Below are 21,479 nucleotides of genomic sequence, written 5' to 3'. Positions count from 1 at the left end.
AGATGGATGCTGCAGCAGTGTGTTTTGTAATAGCAAGGGTTTGTTTGGGGCTCCTCTGGTCTCTGTAACTGAGGAGCTAAGAACATTTTCTAAAAGTGGCCTTGAAGATAAACAAGCCTAGTTGCCCTTACTTCACCAACTGCTCCCCTGTGGTGCGCACGTATTCCTCCGCTTTCACTGACATTTCTCCATCTGAAGTCTACAGATGGCCACGTAGCTCTTTTTACATCGTCTTGTTTTTGCTCAGATTTATTTTGGAATCGTTAGTTTGGTGAAGGGGACAGGTTCTTCTATCTGTGAAGTTTTTGCCAGTTTTTCTGCCTCATATGGTGTTTAGAGTTTGTGCGACTGCAAGGCACACAGTGTGTGTGTGTGTGTGTGTGTGTGTGTGTGTGTGTGTGTGTGTGCTCACGTTGATGGCCATTCGTATGTGTGTGGGTGTGTGCATGCTGTCTATCATGATGGAGAATGCAGCACAGCAAGTGTCACGTTACGCAGAGCAGGGACATTAGTTGCTGTTGTTATGGTGGAGCCAGACGACATGCAAGCTGGCCAGTAAACAGATAAGCAATGACAAAGACTCAACTCCAGCGAGGGGAAGATGACAGGAGAAGTCTTCACCAGCTAGTACTTCAACTTGCCAGAAAAAGAGCACAACGTGGACTGGTAGTTTCATTTTAGTGTTTGGGTAATTTCACACATCCCAATAAACAGTGATTCAGGCACCTTCAAATAATAATGAAGGACTTAATGTTCTGGTGAGAGCGGTGCAGAATCAGCGGTCGCAGATGTTTGGGGAAAGAGCAAAAGCTTAGAGTTAGGTTAAAAAGGTTATTTATTTCCCGTGTTGTTTTATTTAAAACCTTATTGAGGCGTAGTGCAACTGCATATGTGGAAAAAGTTGCAGAAAGCCTTTTGTAGCGCCAGATGGGCTGAAGACTACAAGTTCGAAAATGTGGTGTCAGAAAGAAGTGTCCATCATGAGTCCGAATATTCTTTCAACTTATTTTTATTCACCAGTGTCACAATCTTTCACAATGACAATAGCAACGTTTTTGTTTTGCACAGGGTTGAACAGAGTGCTGTGAATAGTGCTGACATGATTAGTGGATTAATTGATTAGTTGATCAACAGAATATCATCACGTTATCTTATCACATTATCACTTTTTTTTTTCTTTGCTCTTATAATTGCTCCTGAAAAATCTAATTCCAAAACATCACCATGCATGTTTGTATATTTGACCAATCCCTGTCCTTTGTTGATCACATCAGCCATCCTCAGTTTATGTGTTTTACAATTGAGGAATATTAGTAAATTAAGATCTATGGTAATCAAGGTTTACACTTCTTTCACCTGTTTAAATCAAACTTCTTTGAACCATCTTCAAATCATTTAGAAATAACAGGACATCACAAACCATTCCAGTCAAATTTGTAATCCATTTTAAAATACTGGTGCTGTAGAGCCCTGCGTGGTCGAACACCCCAGCATACTGCTGGCCTCCCCCTCCCTTATACAGCAAATTGGGCTCTTTGGTCTGCTGAACAAAATTACTGGGTGTCTCTGGAACCTGCTATAAAACCCAGAGGTGCCTTTCAAGCTGTGGCACCCAATATGTGGAATTCCATCCCCCTATCATTGCGATCCCTAGACTCCTGTGAGATCTCATTTACGCTGAAAACATTTTCATTCGGACAAGCTTTTGGTTTTCCTTTCTGCAAAGCTGCTCCATTTGATTTCATTGCTTTTTATTGACCTATTGGAACTTTGTGATGTTGTGTCTGTGAAGGTGCTATACAAATAAACTTTACTTGGTTATTTTCATACTATGATCTATAATATTAGAATTAATATTATTAAGTTCAGCTGTCGTAATAAATGATCTGATTGTGCAGTGAGTCAAAGAGCTGCACATTCCAAACACTCATTACTGCTCCGTGTTTCACTTCTTTTCACCCTTTTCTCTCTCTCGCTGTTTCACCCCACCCCCCACTCCAAATCCCCTCTCCTCAGCTACGTTAAATGACTCCATAAGTCGGTTTAATAGAGGGGAGTGCAGTCCAAGAGATGTCACAGTGCCACAGCTGGTCCCCAATTCGAAACAGAATAGCCAGCATTTTGTGTTGCTTGCCCATTTGTTTTCTGGCTCAGAGGTGTGTGTGTGTGTGTGTGTGTGTGTGTCTGTGTGTGTGAGTGTGTGTGTGTGTGTGTGCTTTTTATTGTGATTGTGTGTTCACTGCCCCTTTTGCCTCATGACTGCTTCGCTCTGTGGCACTCCGCTGCTTTCTCTCCCTCTATTCACTACTTGTCATGGAAGCTCACGCATAGAGCACACGCATACAAACTCATGTAGTCATTCACCCTCACACACACACACACACACACACACACACACACACACACACAGTCGTGCCGCCATGACTTTAGAGGACATTACATAACCATAACTAATATTTGCCTAACCTTAACCTAACCCTAACGAGTCCCCATAATCTGACTGTATAAACAGATTCAGGTCCCCATAACATGAGTAGTACCTGAACCACACACACACACACACACACACACACCAGCTGTTTCCTCTGCACTGAGACAAACTGCTGCAGCAAAAGCAGAAGCTGGTGAAGCTCCAGTGAAAATCTCAGCAGCATATTTAACGTAAAGTCCTCCTGCCCTTGCACACCCATTCACTGGTTGGGGTTAGATGAAGGCTGAGAGGCTGAGAGGTGCAACACACACACACACACACACACACACACACACACACACACACACACACACACACACGCTCAATTCCTCCATTCCCCGAACAATTAGCTCAGGATTAGATTGAGGTCAATACACTCAACTCCATTGCATTCCCATTTGTGTAACATTTTAATAAATCCCAATTCCTTTCCCTCAAAAACAAGTCTCCTTTTCACCATCCTCTCTGTTTTTATGCTTGAATTTAGATTCAAATTAATGCTCCCTCTAATCTGGCACTTAAACTGAACACTGGGACTCCACTGGAGCTTCTCGGGCTATTAATCTTCTGGTTGGAGCTATTTTCTGCTCTCAGGAGTGGTAATTATAATGTCTTTTTATGAGGAAAGACATTTATGATACAAAGGGGCTGCACGTACCACTGAACACCATCACCAGGTCGCAGACTGTCCATTGGACAGGTGATGTAAGCAGGAGGGGCTGATGATGATGATGAAGCAGACAATTATAAACGTGACCATGATGAAGATGATGATGTGAGTCGTGACCCTCATTGCCATCAGCTCCTAACCGATTTCCTCCCACAATTACTTGAGGAGTAGAAGGCAGTGTGTGTACCTGTAGTATTTCACAGTCCATAGGGTTTATGCACCATTATTGAAAGGTATTGAATAAGGTTCATTTGCATATTTTGGCACTGCATTAGCTTAATTATCTCAGGTTTGCAGCACGTCTCTGAGCTTGTGGCTGATGGGGATTTGACCAAAGGTCATCTGTGTGATGTGCATGCCAAGATAACATCAACTTCTGCAGCTCTTCTCGTCATCAAATCTCTGATTATCATTACTCACAAGCTGGAAAAGAAAGCAACACAAGCAGAATTACAGTCATCTTAGAGTTATAAGGTTCTCTCTGGATAATGAGGAGAGAAAGCCTAATCCTGTGAGGTCAGTGTGGTTGTCAGCAGCAAAGCTTAACAGCTGCAGACAACCAGTGACCTCCATTTAAAGGGTAACTAAATTAACTTCAGTGTAATCTGCACATGCAGTTTAAACCATCATTGGTGCTTTTCACTGATGGTGGAATATTCACCAGTTGAGCCCAGCCTACCATGAGTTACTTTTTAACAACCCCTATGATATTATACATATTGTATATATTATATACAAAGACCCAGAGTTATGTTTTGACTTTTGCACAACCTTAACCATGTGTTTATTATAGTTACCATGACGATGAAGGTCAGGTGAGCCAGTTGTTGAGGATGGAGCTCTTACCTAAGTACTGTAATTTAGCGCTAACAAAAATAATTCATAATTTAAGTGGTAATATTTGAGGTTTCTTATATGTTAAAGTCAGAGATTGTACCTGTGGCTCAGTAATAGGTTGAGGTATGTTATAACAACTGTATAATGATAACTGTTTTCCTGGGAGTGTAGTGTCATGATATTATTTGGACAATGTAAACTGCAGTAGAATTAAGTTGTGGTGTAAAACCGCCTATCCAGCTGTCCTCCTGTCTAGCTGTTGACCTAGCTCGCTAGCTATTGCAGACCTCCAGCTAACTACAAGATGCTCTTCACCTTCACCAGACACATTACAAGTGTTTTTCACATGTATCTTTGTAATAAAATGACATTTTTTCTAGGACATAATATGTGTTACATACATTATGTTCCATTACTGATTATTAGTTACACTGTGCGCAGATTTAACAGCGAGTACTCGACTCCAACAGAAGAAATTTGGCTCTCCACGCAGATTTTGTTAAAGCAAAAATAACACAGCACCAGAAAGTTTGCATCTTAACATATCATAGCTGTGTCCTTACTGTAATAACAAGTACATGTCTGCTTTGAAAAAAATGTCTAAATCTTTAAGTTAAGGATGACAAAAGTCTCTGGTGATAGGTGTATGTGCCTGATATGTTGCTAAACTGACATTGAATTGGCTGCAGTGACATTAATTCATTTTAAATGTGTTGTGTATCTTACTTGTGTGTCTGGTTACCATTAGAAAATAAATAATTAAATGCCGTGTTTATTAACTTCACCCAAACTTAGCCCCAACCCCAACCTGTCATAACCTTAGTCCAACCCTTAACCGTGTTAACCCCTCCTGTTTGTGGAAAATTACTGACCTGCACTGGTAATGTATTACAGTGCAGTGAGTTTGCTGTGTGTGCCACATTCCTCTGTGGGAAAGTAAAAATCCAGGCACAGATGTTGACCATGCTCTTGAGCTCCAAGGGCAGTGGCGTCCTCCCCAGCCTCACCCTGAGGGAGATAACTGAAGGCTGGAGGGTGAGAGGCTAGAGGAACAAATGAGAGCAGAGGAGGAGGATGAGTCAAGAGGAGGAGAGGAAGGGTGAATCCGACTGTGAAGGAGAGGCTACGTGACAGGGAGGGGAGGGCGTATAAGATGGAAAAGAGGATGAAAAGAAAAGGAGTTTAAAGGCCACAAACAGGAGTGTAGGGATATTTAGTATGCATGCTTCAGCTGTCTCCGCCTCATTTCTGTCTCCCCTTGTTATTCCACAGGGTGAGCGGGGGATGTAAAAAATGTGATTAAAGTCTGCTGGTGATAATGGCCTAAACGTTTATAATATGAGGACAGAATATCAAAAGCACATGTTATGTTTATGGGGCACTGCATGCTGGCAGGGAATCATTTTACCACAGTCTGTAATGATTTACAGCAATTCAAAAGCAATGTATGTGGAAGAAATTTTCTCATTAGTCCTGCTCAAGTGTCAGAGTCTGTGCTCACGCTGCTGACTTATAAACGCCTGCTGCAGTTCACAAGTGCTTTGTGCCCACAGAGCGCCATGGATGTGGTCTACTGAAAGGTAGTTTCTGTGACTCAAAGACAATCAAGAGGCTCACTGACTGACCTTGAGTGTGCTGCAGAGGAGCAAGATAGTTAAAAGGACTGAGTGAGCAAGAGGGAAGAAGAGAGCTTGAGCAGGAAGGATTTTATCAAGCAGCTTCTACGAGCAATGGAGTGCTACATATACAAAATTTAGTTTCAATATTTAGCATTATAGGAAAGAATGTAAAGCTGCTTAAAATTGTGTTTTACATTAACAATGGATTAAATGATTAAATGAAAATGTATGCTCATGGTGACACAAATTGTTACCCGTTGACTCTGCTGTTCCCCAAAGCATTTGATCATTCGTATCTTACCATCTCTTAGCTCTCATCAAGATTGTTTCCAGGTGCAGCAGGGAGCTGTTTTCAGCAACAAAAAAGCCATATTGTACTTTGCTTCTGTCACAGTTTTGCTTTACTGCTACAACAGCGGTCAAATGTATGTGTGTATGTATGTATGTATCTGTTTTATTTTCATGTCATGCACACAAAGCCCCTAACCCTCATGGATCTCCAAATCTACAAGACACCAAAAGTTCAGTTGCAATGGTCAAACATTTTATTTCATTACAGAATAACTGGATGTTTTACAGCTTAGTCTTCAACAAAATATGCTGCCTTCTCTCCCAAGCTGGGAAAATAAAATTGGCTACAAAAAAAAAGTTCCCTTCCTGAAGCATAACTCAGGTTTTTCATAATCATCCACCCAGAAGAAATGAGTGAACAAAAGTGGGTTTTTTCCTCAGCTTTTGGGCTGAAAACCTGCAGTTTGCCCTGCTGTGAATCACTGGACTAGTTTGAAATTGTGTGTTTAGAAAACCAAGCTGAGGCAGTGATGGGGGACCAAAACAGTAGAATAGCAAAAGCGTGTAGAATTTATGTCTATAATTTTTTTATAGCTGCAAGATGTTTAATAAGGAGGTAAAACAAAACCAAGATAGACGGGTAAGGGATCCAAAACAGGAAATGAATGGAGCAGTATATTTCAGTATATTACAGACTCTGGAGCAGTGTATTGCACATTTTATCGTCACTTTCAAGTCCATCATTTTATGACAATTTAACTCACTGGGATTCACAGTTGAGTATTGAGCAGCAACCAGCAGCAGGAAGCTAAAAAAAATGACTGAATTGAGAAGCTATCAGCAAGGCCTTGTTCTCCATTGACTGCACCATTATCTTGATTTACAGGGTGAATACAGCAAAGTGGTTTTTCTCAATGAGTTAGAACAGTAGGGAAGAAAGGAGAGTCTCGAAGAGAATGACATTTTCATCAGTCGCTTTGCAGGCAAATGTAGAGTCATGAGTCAAACTACCATGCTGGTTTACAACCATAACAATATGTGGCTTATGCAAAGAATATCATTAGAAACACAGCTGACAGGTGTGTGTATATGCACATACAGCATGTTTTGTACTTTGTTTACAGCTTTTACCAGCGTCCCTAAATAAAAGGAATCAGATATTAATTTCAACCTCACAAGAAACCTAGAAATTACAGTCATTCAGTCACAATTTATGTCTAATGCAAACATACAGTTGTAAAAGCAGGGTGGAAAGTAAGGGGGTGGAGGTCAGTGGGGGAAAATAATAGCTCAAGTACATTTCAGAGCCAAATACTACACTACAATCAGTAGATAGTTTTCAGGACAAGATTTTACATATGACGTATTTTAAAATACAATACACTGTTACAACTTAAAACAGTGATTTCCAACCTCATTGACAGTGTCTGTGTCTAGTTGGCAACTTTTCATGTTCCAGATGTCTCTGAGTTGATAGCACTTCCACTAAAGAGACATTTCCCCTCGAAACTTCTTAGATAGATTCATTAAAATAACAGTTGGAAGCCCGAAGAGGTAAAAGTCCAAAAAAAGGACAACACATTTGTGCATCAGCACTTTTTTCCCCTCTTCCATTAATCATCAAATGACCCCTCAAATTTCTCTTGTGAGCCCTTGGTTGAATCACTGGACTAAACTAAGTGTATAAAGTAGATTAAATGAGCTCCACCTCAGGCAGCTACACCAGTAACAGCTGTTTTCACACTGATGCTTCAGTATTAACCATCCAGTGATGTAATGTATAATAATATATCTGTCAACACTTTAAGTACATTTGTCAGTAATACTTTTGTACCTTTACTTAAGTATGATTTTAAATGCAAAATTTTAACTTGTAAGTGACCATTCTTACAGTGTTTGAATTTGGACCTTCTTCCACCACTGATGCAGGTCGAGGTTGTGGGTGGGCGTGTTTGATTTTCATGCAGGAGACCAGTTTTTGCATCTTTATGCACAATCTTTCCTCCACCTTAACCACATCATTGTGACCATGCACAGATAGTTTAGAAAGTGGGATTTTTCAAATTCTGATGTTGGATGTAAAAAAAAAGGAAAAGAGAGTAACGTAATCAAAGGTTCTCGTCTGGCGATAGAGGACAGAAAACATGTTTGTCTCCTGAAGAGCACAACTCACAAAATCTCAAAAACCCTAACGGAAAATTAGGGTTTTTGTTACATGAGAAAATGCAAATGAGCCACTGATCATGATCCAGCTTCTTTCTGAGTAAAAGTTTGTAAAACTGCAGTGTTTCTGTAGTAGATCTCTCATCTTTTTTTTGTCACATTACCTGTTCTATAACATTGACAGCATACCGTAGACTATACAGTGTTCAGTTCACTTATAATTTATTGGAAAACAATGTGACACAGACACACAAAAGCACATTTGGTCACGGAGTATAAAAACTACACACAGGGGATGCCCACTGCGTCTCCTCTCTACTGGTAAACAACTCCTTGACCTTTTTCCACTCTCTCATCCCCTGTGTGACTTCCCACACGGAGAGTTTACAGACACACACACACACACACACACACACACACACACACACACACTCTTACTGTCTCTCTGTTTTCTCACTCACTGTCTCTGTTGCTTTCAGACACATGGCACAGAGAAAGAAAGAGAGGGTGAGTGAGCTGGAGAGAGTAGACTTTTCTCCTCCCACACACCTAGCCTTTTAGAACGGGCACCTCTCCTCTCCTCTGCCGTATCATTGCAAACCATTATGGACCTCTTTTTCCCAGTGTGAATTATTAACTATAGCTGTACAAGCCCAGACAGGCCAGCGGAGCGGAGAGCATCTCTCAAACACTCAGCTTAAAAGAAGAGAACTTCACTTTTGTTTTTAGAAGTGCTTCCCTGTCACTTTCCAGCCAGTCATGCAAACACTTGTGGAAAATCTGTATGGTGTGTTGTTGAGGTGGGGGTGAGGTAGGGGTGGGGTCCTCCTGCAGAATTTATTTCTTTTGCATTTCCAGAAGTCAATATTGAGCAATGTGTAAAAAGAAACCAAATGTCAGGTGATAGCAGACACTAAAATCAATAGGAATTATGCCAGGTGTATGTGTGTGTGTGTGTGTGTGTGTGTGTGTGTGTGTGTGTACTCTGTGTGTGTGTTCTCGTGCGTGTGTGTTTGTGTGTGAGTCCAGTAGTAGGGGTAATCCTGTTACTGCTACGCTGCTTTAAAGCATCAAGGTCTGATTTCATTAAGCTTCTCCAGCCTCAGAGTCTCAGCATGCTGGGGAGCAGGTTGAATGGGTTTGTTATCTTCTTTACTGCTTTCTCTCATGCTGTTGTAGCTCAGACTTCCCAGTGCTTGATAGCAGAAAACCCAGCTCAGCACTCACTGTGACCACAGCAAATGGTGTGTGCCCCAGAATCACTGGAACATCACTGAAAATCCAGTGTCAGGCAGAGGGAGAATTACTCAGGTACACACAGGTTGACTAACAGACACACGGATGAGGTTGCCCTCTCCTTCTACACATATTACATACAGTGGTTTTAATGAATCTCTGAACTGCATCACCAAGTCAGGGGAGCTACTGGACCACGTAATGCAAAATACTGAGTGAGTGAGGGGATGAGCTTTACAACGTGTAAGAAGAGAAGACAGCTCTGTACAGTCTCCACGCTCCAGGCCGCAAAGTGCAAACGCTGCATTTACTGTATGTCACAGCGAGCCTGTGATTCAGAAAGCGGAAATCATTCGATCATGTGATCATTATGGATCCCCAGTTCCTTTCAACGTATCATTTCAAGCGTGTGAAATGTGACTCTTTGCCTGTTCACTGATAGGCTTGAGTAATCAAAGAGAGGGGGTGGATATAGATGTGACTCACAGGCGAGAATGGGTGGGCTGGCTGGTTCTGCTTATGAATGGTCACTTCAGTTTTACTGTATGCGCAGAGGTTTTGAGATATCTGCCTCTGAGATGTATACACTGGAACTGAAGTGACTACTTTCTTAGAAAATATATTGTTTATGATTATCCATTGAAATGGGGGGATTGTTTCTGCAAATAGATGATATTTTTCATTGCTGCGACCACCACAAATAAAACTTACATTCACCTCTGTGTGTGGATGGAGGCTGAAACATGGATATCACAAAACCTGTGCACACAAAAAACAAAAACAATCTGCTTTGCTAAAAGCTGAGGAGGCCAAGACTGTTCATGATAGTAATGACTTTTGTTCTCAGCTGTGATATTTAATCATCACATTTAATATTTAAAAATCTCTGCATAGCAAAGTCTTTCTCTTAAATGATCTGAAATGATCCACGCTTTCTCGAGATAAAGAGATTATTACCATGTTTGCTACAGCTCCTTGTTTCTTCCAGTAGAAACTAATGTAGAAACATACTGAACAATACAGACTAGATAGATTTAGATGTAGTTTGAGAACTTCATTTTTTCCATATTTTTTCACATTTGTTTTAGTTTGCTCAGAGGCTCTGTTGTCTGTGACCTGCATAAAATGGACAGTTCTCTATAATATTCATGTTGATACCATTTGATATGAATGTGGTTAAAGACGTGGGAGACACGACCTTCTCCTTTTTCTTGTTTTTTTTTCCTTCTTTTTTCAATTACTCATTCCATGTGTTTGTGGTTGATTTCTTCTGTTGTTCCCATTGGACGCCAGTTACTTCTGCCTCAGGCTCAAGGTAGACAGCTCATCATGATGAGTGACAAACACTGGGGCAGAGACTTGGCCATCTGAGGGGGAGGAGGGCAGGACTATATATACCTCCTTCATCAAAGTGATAAAGTTGCGAATCGCACATTGAAGGGAACTCCGCTGGCACATAAACATGGCTGTTGGCCAGCTTGTTTATCATTTATATAATATCCTCAAAAATAACAGCCAGGAAGAAATGAAAAGAGGATGTTTGCAGTTTAAACTAGAGCAACGACACATATTCATTTGAATTTTCATCTTTGAATTAGCTGTGTGATGGTAAACAGTGTATTCCAGTGTGTTTCAAATCTCACAAATGCAAAGCACGAGAACATAGATGTAAACCACAAAGTTACAAATGAGCCAATTACTCTGGTCTACAGATTTCACTCCGAGACACTGTTTAATTTGTGTGTTTGGAAGAGGTTTTGTGAATAAGAATGAAGGGATTAGAATTTGTGGAAAGTGGATAAAGAAATAGCATAAAAGCTGGCGGCAGAATATGACTCATTAAACTCTCTTTCCTTTTCTTTCCATACTCTCTTTCTAAACTCGTTGTGCTGCAGAATGTCCTCCCCTTTCTCTTGTGGACCAGCTAGCTTGCCTGCAGCCTTGTTTGGAGTCTTGCGTGACAATTAAAGCCAACAGTTGGCCCTTCCTGCCTCCAAGAAGGCAGGAAGCAGAACAGCTCTGCCCAGCCATATGTTGGTGTACTGCATAACATCTCTGCAGCATTCAACAGTGAATGATAATTGTGGGTTAATTGCAATTTAATATATCCCCTCATTATTGTGTGCGCACTATAATTTGAGAAAATGAGAACAAGAGCAGGGGTGAAGGTGGTTAAAGAAAGAAAGGAAAACCTAGAAAGCGGGGGAGAAGAGACGGTAGAGACGGAGCGTGTGAATGAGATGACAATGAGGAGAGAAACACTGATGAAAGGATCGAGTTTGATCTCACCCCTGTCTGCTTTGCCTTAGGTTTTCCTTTGGGCATCTAAGGAATTTAAGTGAATTCAAGTCATGTTTCATCACTCTGTCCCTCTCTCACACATACACACATACACACGTACACGCTTTTTTCCTCTCTGGCAAGCTTTGAACATTGTTGTCTCTGTGGCTTCCAGTGCCTGAGGTCAAAAGAGCAATATTCAAATGATAAAATTATCGTCGCCTCACTTACAGAAGCTGCTGGGTAGCACATAAACACACAAGCACATGAACACATATGTAAAGCCCACAAATAGTATGTGTTTCAGTTGTATTTCCTTTTAGCTTTTGTGGGAAAATGAACCCATGCATTGTTATAACAACTCACCAAAGAGCTTTTAAAGGACTAGTTTGACATTCTGAGAAATACACTCATTGAATTCCTTGCTGAGAGTTAGTGGAGAAAATCAACATCGTTCTCGTTTGTCGCTGAATCCAGTAGCTGGCGAAGAAGAAAAACGTACATATGCAACATACATTTTCATTGAAGGGACATTTGCCATTACATGTCTGGGGCAAACCCAGCCAAATGTTGTACCCTCCCCATCTCCGCTCCCCTGCCTTGATCATACTACCGGAGTGTCACTCCTTTGTCCTTTTGTTTCTTTGTCTCTGACCTTGTCTGGGAGCCATCCCTGCCCCCTACTGAATTCACCCTCCTGTAAGACAGTTACCTGTTGCTCATGACTAACCAATACACATCAGCTATACGATCCATTCATGAACTGTCTGCGACCACACCTGGGGACAGGGTATATCTGTTCTCTGGCCCTGCATTCTAGAGCAGTTCCTGATACCAGACCCACTCTGTGTCGGTAGGCTCACCATGACCTGGAACGCCAATAAACTTACAGCACCACAGCAAACTTGGAACTAGACTCTGAGTTTTCTTTTCCTCAACACTGGTTAGCTTAGCATAGCACAAAGACTGGAAACAGGGGGAAACAGCTCACTACATCTTGTCTGTAGGACAGAAAATCTGATTTAGAGGTTGGTGCTGTTTCCAGTCTTGGCAAGAAACTGAACAAGCATATTTACTCTTTTAATCTCTATTCCCTAAACTGATGTTGATCATACAGGATTTCATGTGGCTTTGCATTTTAATCACAAGTCAAATCAGCACATCTGAATCTCTTTAAAGCCAAACATGGAAACATGTAACTACAGTGCTGTGAACCGTACAGTAGAGTAGCTGAGGAACATATCAGAGGAATAATCTGCTTGCTCAGGCAGGTTCTATATATGGTATAGGCGACTATGGGATCAAATGTTTCCGCTCTCCAGTTCCTTTCATGGTTTTGTGTTTGCTCCATTAATCTGAATCAATTGAGAAACAGGGCTATAGATACAAGGTATGGTAAATTATTGATGGCCCATTCATGAGGGACCTCACAACATCCAGTTTACTTCAGGTAGGAGCTGACTGTGTTGTATATATTGCTGCGATGGTTAATTGTTGTCCACATTGCTGTGGAGGCTAAAGCGAAAGCTTTCATGTTTTGTTTTTTTTCCCACTTCTCTGCCTCTTTCTTCTCGCTTCTCTTATTATTCTGCTTGCGGCTGACATGGTTCCCCCTGCTCGCTCCACTCCTCTCCTCACGTCATGTTCTAGGGTGGGAATTAATTAGTGCTGTGGTTTGAGCTCGGGATGGAAGCGAGGATGGAGAGGGAGCTGGGGATACAGAGATGGATTTGATGAGTGTGTACGGATGTGCATGGATTCTGTGTGTGTGTGCGTGTGTGTATGTGTGTGTCCTTCTACTGGAAAACACACACACCTTCACTTACTCGACTCTTGAGGCCTATGTCTGTGTGTTTGCAATGGAAAATCTGAGCCTTTCCCTGGGTCAAATACTCACTGACATGATCACACACACCTTTAATTAATCTAAAATACTAACTCTTTTCATCTACCTTTTAAATCTTCTCTTTCTTTACTTTTATTTTAAAGAAAAGATTCAACATTTTGAGACACAAGCTTATCTTTTCAGAGTTACATTAGCTGGATGATACCAGAGAGCTACAGTCATGACATCATGTTAGTCTCTGTTCAGTGGGCTTCTGTAACCCAATGCAATCTCTCATTCAGCTTTTCTTTCATCGGTCTTTACAGAAAACTCCTGAGGTCTACTCTCTATACTCTAAGTCAACATCCACTACATTATTCTATATTAGAAACGGAACCTTCCTGCTTTTAACAAAGTAAAACAATCACTCTGTGGCGAAGCAAGATACTTTATGGCAAGTCATGTCTATGGGAGCTAAAGGGGGACGGTTCCGGTCTGCATAAAGGGGCATGTCAGGAAACCTAAAGTGTTTAAATCCAATGCCTGAATCATTGTAACTTACCCAGAGCTCGTCTACGGATAAATAAAATAATAAATAATAATAATAATAAACATAAATCTTTATAGTTACACGTCAGACATGCTAACATTAGCTTCTAGTTCAGACAGACTGACAGTTATGTGTTGTTAGGCAAGAGAAAACAGTTCTGAAATGCAAAATAATGGAATTTTAATCATGTGATAAAACATGCGATTAATCGTGATTAACTATTGAAATTCAGTGATTAATCGCAATTAAGAAAAGATGAATTGTTTGACAGCCCTAATTTTGATACACAAGAAGTATTAGAGCCAGGCTGTATTGTAACAACAAAATACCTGGTTTCATTTTTATGCATTATGTCAGAGCAAATGAGGGAGAAACAGGCGGCAGCAGAGGGACAGACTGATGAGTCGCTGTCACAGTCAGCCACACTGCAGGCCAGCTAATCCATTTCAGTTGTGACTGGAGAATCAGATGAGCAACAACTAACCCGTTTGTATGATCAGTCTCATTCTAACCAGCTGTGGGCATTTGCTGTGCCGTAGGCCACTGTGCAGTGATGAAGGGATTCAATAAGCCCAAAATGTCTATGTCTCACCTCCTGTTAGCACAAACCTCATTGCCTTCACTCCTTCTTCTTCTCTGTTTCTCCCTCTGTCATTAAGACTGATTGCCTGTGTGCCTTTGGCAGTGAAAGCACATCTACATTCCCTCACCCTCCAAAAACCCACAGGCAGTTTGGGTAAAAAATGACCACTCGACACGCATTATAACATGCTGACATGTTTAGGGGACGCTCTGATTAACAATGAGGGCAGCTGACTCTCACACACCAGGCTGCTCAGATTAAACAGGGGAAACTGCAAACACACCACTGGCAAGACACAGCAGCACGCAGCAGAGGCACTGGCCGACATGCTCGCACATTAGCATAACGCAACATGTGCAAACAAAGGAATGTTTATGCACAGACATTTCACACCATATGTCCACAGTAAAAAAAATATATATTATAGATTAATTGAAACTTATACAAGAGTCAGAGATTTGACTACTTGTCGAAAACCAGTCCAAAGTTCCTCTCTATAATGTGTTTTTAAAACACCTTGCCCAACACTGGTCATTTAATATGAAAGACACAAACAGTGAAGTTGCCAAGAGGAGCAGTCATCACAAGACAAGTAACACTAGCATTAGCAGCTAATGCTACTTCCAGCCATGTGCTCTTTTATTTACAGGTTCATGCATCATTACTGAAAATGTCAAATTCAGACACTGAACTGAGGTAAGCAAAACCTACATAAGTCAGAAGTGTTTTAGTGAATAATTAATCCAATAAATTATCCAATGAATCACTGCCCACGTCCACTATTGTTTGCTGAAAAAACAAGGAAATAACTGATTTATTTTAATCAAACATTTACAATAAAAACTAAAAATATCACATTTTAATTGTGCCTGAGAGCTGGAGAGCTGCACAGGCCTAATAAGCACATTGCACACAAAGACCCAAACACACACTCTGAAAAACAGAGGAAATCACATGCATGGGAATGTTGAGAGCCACAGTGTGTTGCCCTGCAGAGTTGTGAAACCAACTAAATGCAAAGCCCTCAAGAGAATCAACATCTATTCAATTAACTGAATGCTGATGAATTGGTGGCCACAGCTGATCAGATGGCTAGATTAGGTTCTTCTTCTTCTCACCAGCAATATTATCTCTCTATCAGGAGCTCTGCTTTGATCCCAGGACAAGATACTGTGTACTCTGTTACCTGTAATGAGATAGAGACGGAGAGGAGCATACCTGAGAGAGAACTTGAGAGTGTAATAAGAATCAGCATGGATCATGTTTCCAATCGTCCAGCTAGTGTTTCCTTTGTCTTCAGGGAGGATAAACACTTCTGGTCACCTTTTTGACCAAACCTCTGTGGAAGTACACCTCATCTGGGGACGGGGGTAGACAGTCCCACTCAAAGGTAAAAGGAATATTTTGAGTTCTGCTCTCTAGAAATCACATGAATAAAATCTTCATGAATAAAAGAAATGAACTCTCAACCTCCTCTTATGTGATTTGTTATTATCTAAGCAGCTTGGAATTTAGCAGTAACACTATGTAATACTGATCCAAGATTTGATGAACAAGAGTAGTTTCCCAGCTTTGCCTTCTTAAGCTGAGAAATCTCTCCAGAATGAGATCATTTATCTAACTTGGCGATATCTCCTCTTTTGGTTGGAGGAAGCTCTCTTTATCCCGGCCTGTGCACAGTTTCTCTCTACTTTAGGCTCGTTGAAAATGCAGCAGCAAAGCTTTCAGCCAAAAGCTGAAACACAAACTGAGTGCTGAGTGGTTTTCCAGTGGTTGCTTGATAGTTTTGGATCAGTCTTCTCAAATATACCTGGCCTCTGAAAGGAAAGAGATGGGAGTAGAGACTTTGATCTATTTATTTTTTATAAGTGGATTTGAAATAGGCCTGTCTGCACCACTGTGCAGTTCAGTTACAGCCGTCAGCTTGCATTTGAAACTGATTCCTTCCCATACAGAATCTCATTTTAATCACTTCAAATAAATAAGTGGCGTGGGCTATGTACAGAATAAGAGGGACATACAGATGTAAAACTTAAATCTCGAAATGGAAACGACTGAACAAGGATGAAAAGAAGAAATTCAAATTAATGGCAGAGATGGATGCAATAAGAAGACTGAGACAGCAGTCGGTGTTGCCCACCTGGTAGCCTGCTGCACAGAATTCCCTTTTATGCTGAAAAGAATTTTGAAGTCAGTAGGGAGCCTTGTTGATGTGAACCTGCTTTGAATATGAATTATTTTACCCTGAGCAGCATAGTCCTACACAACGCTGGCTCATTTGGAATGGACTAGCCCAATGGAGGGTGAGCAGCTCTGAATATTTTTACATTAATAGCATCATTTGGATTCTGTAAATCAGACACCACTCATCACCATAAAGACCGAGTTAGGTAACCTTTTTTTTTGGCATTGATTTGATTGGACAATAGAGAGTGACAGGAAAGGGGGAATGACAGGCAGGAAAGAGTCGGGCTGATCAGGAGTCAAACTGGCACCTCATGTGCTGAGAGCATTGGCACTATGTGGTGTGAGCCCTAACCACTCAGCTATCGGACTGACTCAGGTTAGTAACTGCTTGGCAATCCAGCCTTGCTCTTCAGACCAAAGGTTTTGATCCACTACAGCATCTGGTAGCTTAAGGTGCTAATTTATCACAATTAAGCCTTAAAGTAAGGTCAACTTAAAGATAAGTCGGTCAAATCAGTTAAGAACTGTGTGAAGTGTCAGGTGAAAAAAATGCTCATCACCTCAGAGATTTGGTATCAAGTGGACAGGTCACAAGCAGTGTAGCTTGTGACCTGTCCACATAGACCACAGTGTAACTTCCATGAAGGTCCTTATATGGTTATATTATTATATTATATATAAGTATATGCAGCATATTGCAAAATTATAATATATATGAGTAATACATTTGCCACTTGGGTGTTTCGTTGTTTTCACAAACTGCACCAGCATTAAACTCTTAGCTGTGAGCCGCAACTGTTACGACTGAAAAGGTCACACTGACTGGAAGCTTTTCCAAATGATGGCATGAATTATATTTACCTTGGATTCCAGCAGCCCGCAGGAGGTGTGTGACATACAGTAAAGGCACATTCAGACCAGTGGCCAAACGTCCCGCCACATCCCCCAGAGCCTGGGAGGACGCCTGGAGGACGGTGCACTGGGTTTGGGCGCAAATACAGGACAACCTGATTTAGGAGAATTAGCTCGTACAGCAAAGACTGGTAACACATTGCTTTATCTTTAGGCTTATAAGATTACTGATTACTGAATAAGGATTACTTAACCTGAACCAGGAAGTTACTCAAGTCAAGTCAATTTCTATTTATATAATGCCGAATCACAACAGAGGTTATCTCAAGACACTTTTCAAATAGAGCAAGTCTAGACCATACTCTTTACAACATTATAACTCACCACCTTTCACTTTATGTTTACACCTAAATAACAACACACACTTTAACCAGATCTAAAGCTATGTAGGTCCGCAGCCATACTAAGACTACTAGGGACTGGTATTCCAGCGTTCCACGGAAAATATATTGTGGCAAATGACATTAACGAGGACCTTTCATCAGAATCAGAATCAGTATCTGGTTTATTGCCAAGTAGGTTTTCCAACATATGAGGAATTTGTTTCGGCGTTTGGTGCAAAATATTAAACATAGTAAGAAGGAAAAACTATAAACAAAGATAACAAACAAGCAGTGCAGGACAGATCACTTAAATATAAATAAAAATTTGACAATAAAATAAAAAGAAATATTTACAATAAAGTTGTGAAAAAATATTATAGAAAAATATAAATATATACATTACAAATATGGGCAAATTACATGGTCATCCATTTTTAGTGGTTATTTTATTTTTGGTCTCTGCCAAAATAGATTAGATTGTGTCAATGTTCTGAAAAGACATTATTTTTCTTCCTCTGTACATCAGTCAAATTGTGAATCATTTAACCGAGCTATCCAGGTATAGCATGTCAATACTGACAAACCTTTAAGCATCTATATCTTAGCTATGCTGCTTCTTATTAATGTGATCGGGTCACAGGTGATCCGGGTAAACATCACAGATCCACAATAATGATGCAGACTCACAGGCTGTGAGCCCGAGGCCCCTGCTCAGCCACATGAAAAATAACCACTGTGAAAATAAAGCGTTTAACTAACCTTCTGAAGCAGTCCTCCTTGATTTGCTGGTTCACAGTAGTCTAGGGAACTGTGGAAAAAATGAAATAGATTTCTCCAGGCGTTTGAGAACATGGTGTCTTTTTGGCATGGCTACAAAATCAACCTTGCAGGGGGTCTCCAGCTTTCAGGTGGGCAGCACCAAGAGACGTATTGACGTTAATAGGTCTAGGAAGTAACCCCCAATGAGGCGTTTCATACAGATGAGAAATTGAGTTTTGCCCTGAAAGAGTTACTCTACAGCCTCTGTAGACCATTTACATGCACAAAAAGCTATAACACACTATAAGAGAAAGAAAACTCAGAAAAACATAATAAGTCCTCTTTAAAGCAAAACCTGCTTACCTACATCTGGTTGTCTCGTACATGCTCCCACGTTAGAAGCCATTCTATTAATTTATGAAAACAAGTATAATATATTAAACATTCTTCTTAGTATAAGATAAATGACCACACAGGTTGAATGACAAAGTTTTCTTTTCTGCCAGTAATGTCAGGGAAAAGAGGCATGTGCCACCACACTTCTTACACAACCCTCAGTAACTCATCAACCGACTGATATATCAGCATACCAGTATTATCATTCCACATCGGCTGTTTCATCGGCTGTATTTTAATGCTAATATTTTGCTTCATATGTTGTGTGTTTCAACCACAGATTTAGAAGTGGACATGGAAGTGTTCATTGAGTAGATGTGTGTAAGCTCTCGGCTTCTCACTCTCTAAGTGTATAGGGAGGGCACGGAACGGCAGGGTGGTGGCTCAACAGACATTATTACACCAGCTGGAGTGTGTTGTGTAGTAGTTTGATTTGAGTTGTCTGCATCGACCGCTTTCTCTTCATCAGTCACAGGCTGTTGATGTAAACAGATGAGAAACGAGGGCCAGAGTCTGGATCTTTGCCCCTGGATTTGTCACTCTGCTGGCACCTCAGTCAATAAAGGGATTTAAAACATGTATCAACTAAAGAAAAACCTCTATCTTTAAACTTTAAGTGATTCTTTAAATCACTATATGGCGCTAAATGTATAAGTCTAACATGCTGCTTAAGTAAAGAGACCAGTGAATGATAAAATCTCCTTTGTTTTTTAGTAACCATACAAGCCATGTTAGTCAGTTAGTCATCTCAACAACTACTGTTTGAGGTGTTTTGAAAGAAAAGACATTTATGGTCTGTTGTCTCATGTCTGTAGTCTTTTTTTTTTTTTTGCAATCCTGTTTCAGTTTCAGTAAAGTGATGTTTTCGTGCAGTAATTATCATCCTCTGTAATCATCACTGTACCATTGTTAATCAGTCTGTTTATCCCTTTCTGGAGAGCCCATTATATTCAGACCTGCCACTTACCCCATGTGTTTGAGCTATTTGCCAAGGTCTTCTGGGTGAAACTGTGTAACAAGGTGTGTACTCTGTGTGTCACTGCCGCTGTGAATGCTCATTTGTCCAGCCTCAAATATATGAGTGTGCATGTTTTTCCTTTTGCAGTTTTTGTCTGCAGCATACAAGACGAGTTTCATGTAAACCAAAGGATTTCTTTATTCTTTCATTTTTTTTTGGTCTGCACTGACAATGACAGGCAAAGCACAACAGTGTTTAGATGTTTAATTCATATGAAAAAAAACAAAACAATATTATCTTAGGATCATACAACCCTGTTGTCAGAGACAGAAATTCAAACAAACCCGATGTAGATGCTGTCCTCCCCCATCAGCCTGGTGTTTCATCAGTGGTGTGCAGTAGGCAAGCTGAGGCAAAGAACCATCTATCCCACCCCAACCCCTCCTACAAACCACCATCTCAATGTGTGATTTAGTTGTTTACCACACTGACTAGAAAAAATGTCCTAAATGAGCCAAAACATATCTTTTCATGACAGTGGTTGTCACATCCAGTTCCACTGCCTAAGGTCAGGTTTTTGCTTCTTGTTCATCTTCACATCTGCCTCCTGTTTCATTTTGTATTTACTCATTTTGTCTCTCTTTGCAGACTGCTTCACTTCCTGTCGTCCTGTGTTTCCCACCTGTTTGATCACCTGCCCCTCCCTAATGTGCTACACCTGTGCCTTGTTGTCTACCCCTGTGTGTGTGTGTGTTTATTTGCCCTGTTTCCATATGATCTTTGCCAGTTCGTCTTTGTACCTCAGTGTCAAGAGTTCCACCCTTCATTCTAGAGTAATTGCCCTCCTGTGTTGTTGACCTTGCCAGTCTTAGTGTTTTTGCCTCTTGCTACCTGTTTTGGGATACCCTAGCCTGACATTTGGACTGTTTCCTGTAAATCTATTCTGGACTGTATTAAAGGTTTTATTCTTTGGATCACGGCTTCTGAGTCGTGCATCTGAGTCCAATCCTTGAGCCCAGTCTGACAGTAGTGATAAAAAAAACTCTCAAATTCATGGCCTGTCCGGTCTCATGATTTTGTGCTGCCTGTTTGTTCTGTGCTTTAAGTCTCTGCTGCATCTTGCTGCACTCTGCTCACTCACCATATGGTAATCTTCATAATATTTACCATTAACTGACAATGAAACACTCAAGTGACAATGCAGAATACTGTATTTTCCTGCCTCAGTACGCTGTTTCAAGCTTCTCAACTTACTTACGGATCTTGCACAGACAACCCTACACCTTAATCAACAGAAAGGAAAATATTAATATGATAACTAATAAGCAGACCACAATTTAAAGGCTTGGGTATTATGTTATAAGGTTAATCGCTGAAAGCATCCTTATAAATGGAGCTATTAAAAAGCTGCTCTACAATA

The 21,479-nt window shown here is 40.7% G+C and overlaps 1 long non-coding RNA gene across 1 annotated transcript; it reads right to left on the bottom strand.

Moving 5' to 3' along the window:
• Positions 1 to 15,094: 15,094 nt before the first annotated feature.
• LOC139606098 (uncharacterized) lies at positions 15,095 to 20,096 on the bottom strand. The gene is made up of 3 exons (XR_011684549.1): positions 18,706 to 20,096; positions 17,573 to 17,690; positions 15,095 to 15,710 (listed from the first exon to the last, which is right to left on the bottom strand). It is a non-coding gene; the product is annotated as an uncharacterized lncRNA (long non-coding RNA).
• Positions 20,097 to 21,479: the final 1,383 nt, after the last annotated feature.

This window comes from Trachinotus anak, unplaced genomic scaffold, assembly GCF_046630095.1.
Source record: "Trachinotus anak isolate AG129_WGS33_773 ecotype Australia unplaced genomic scaffold, CSIRO_AGI_Tana_v1 ptg000002l, whole genome shotgun sequence".
Taxonomy (NCBI): Eukaryota; Metazoa; Chordata; class Actinopteri; order Carangiformes; family Carangidae; genus Trachinotus; species Trachinotus anak.
This window is presented reverse-complemented; position numbering and strand designations above follow the sequence as displayed.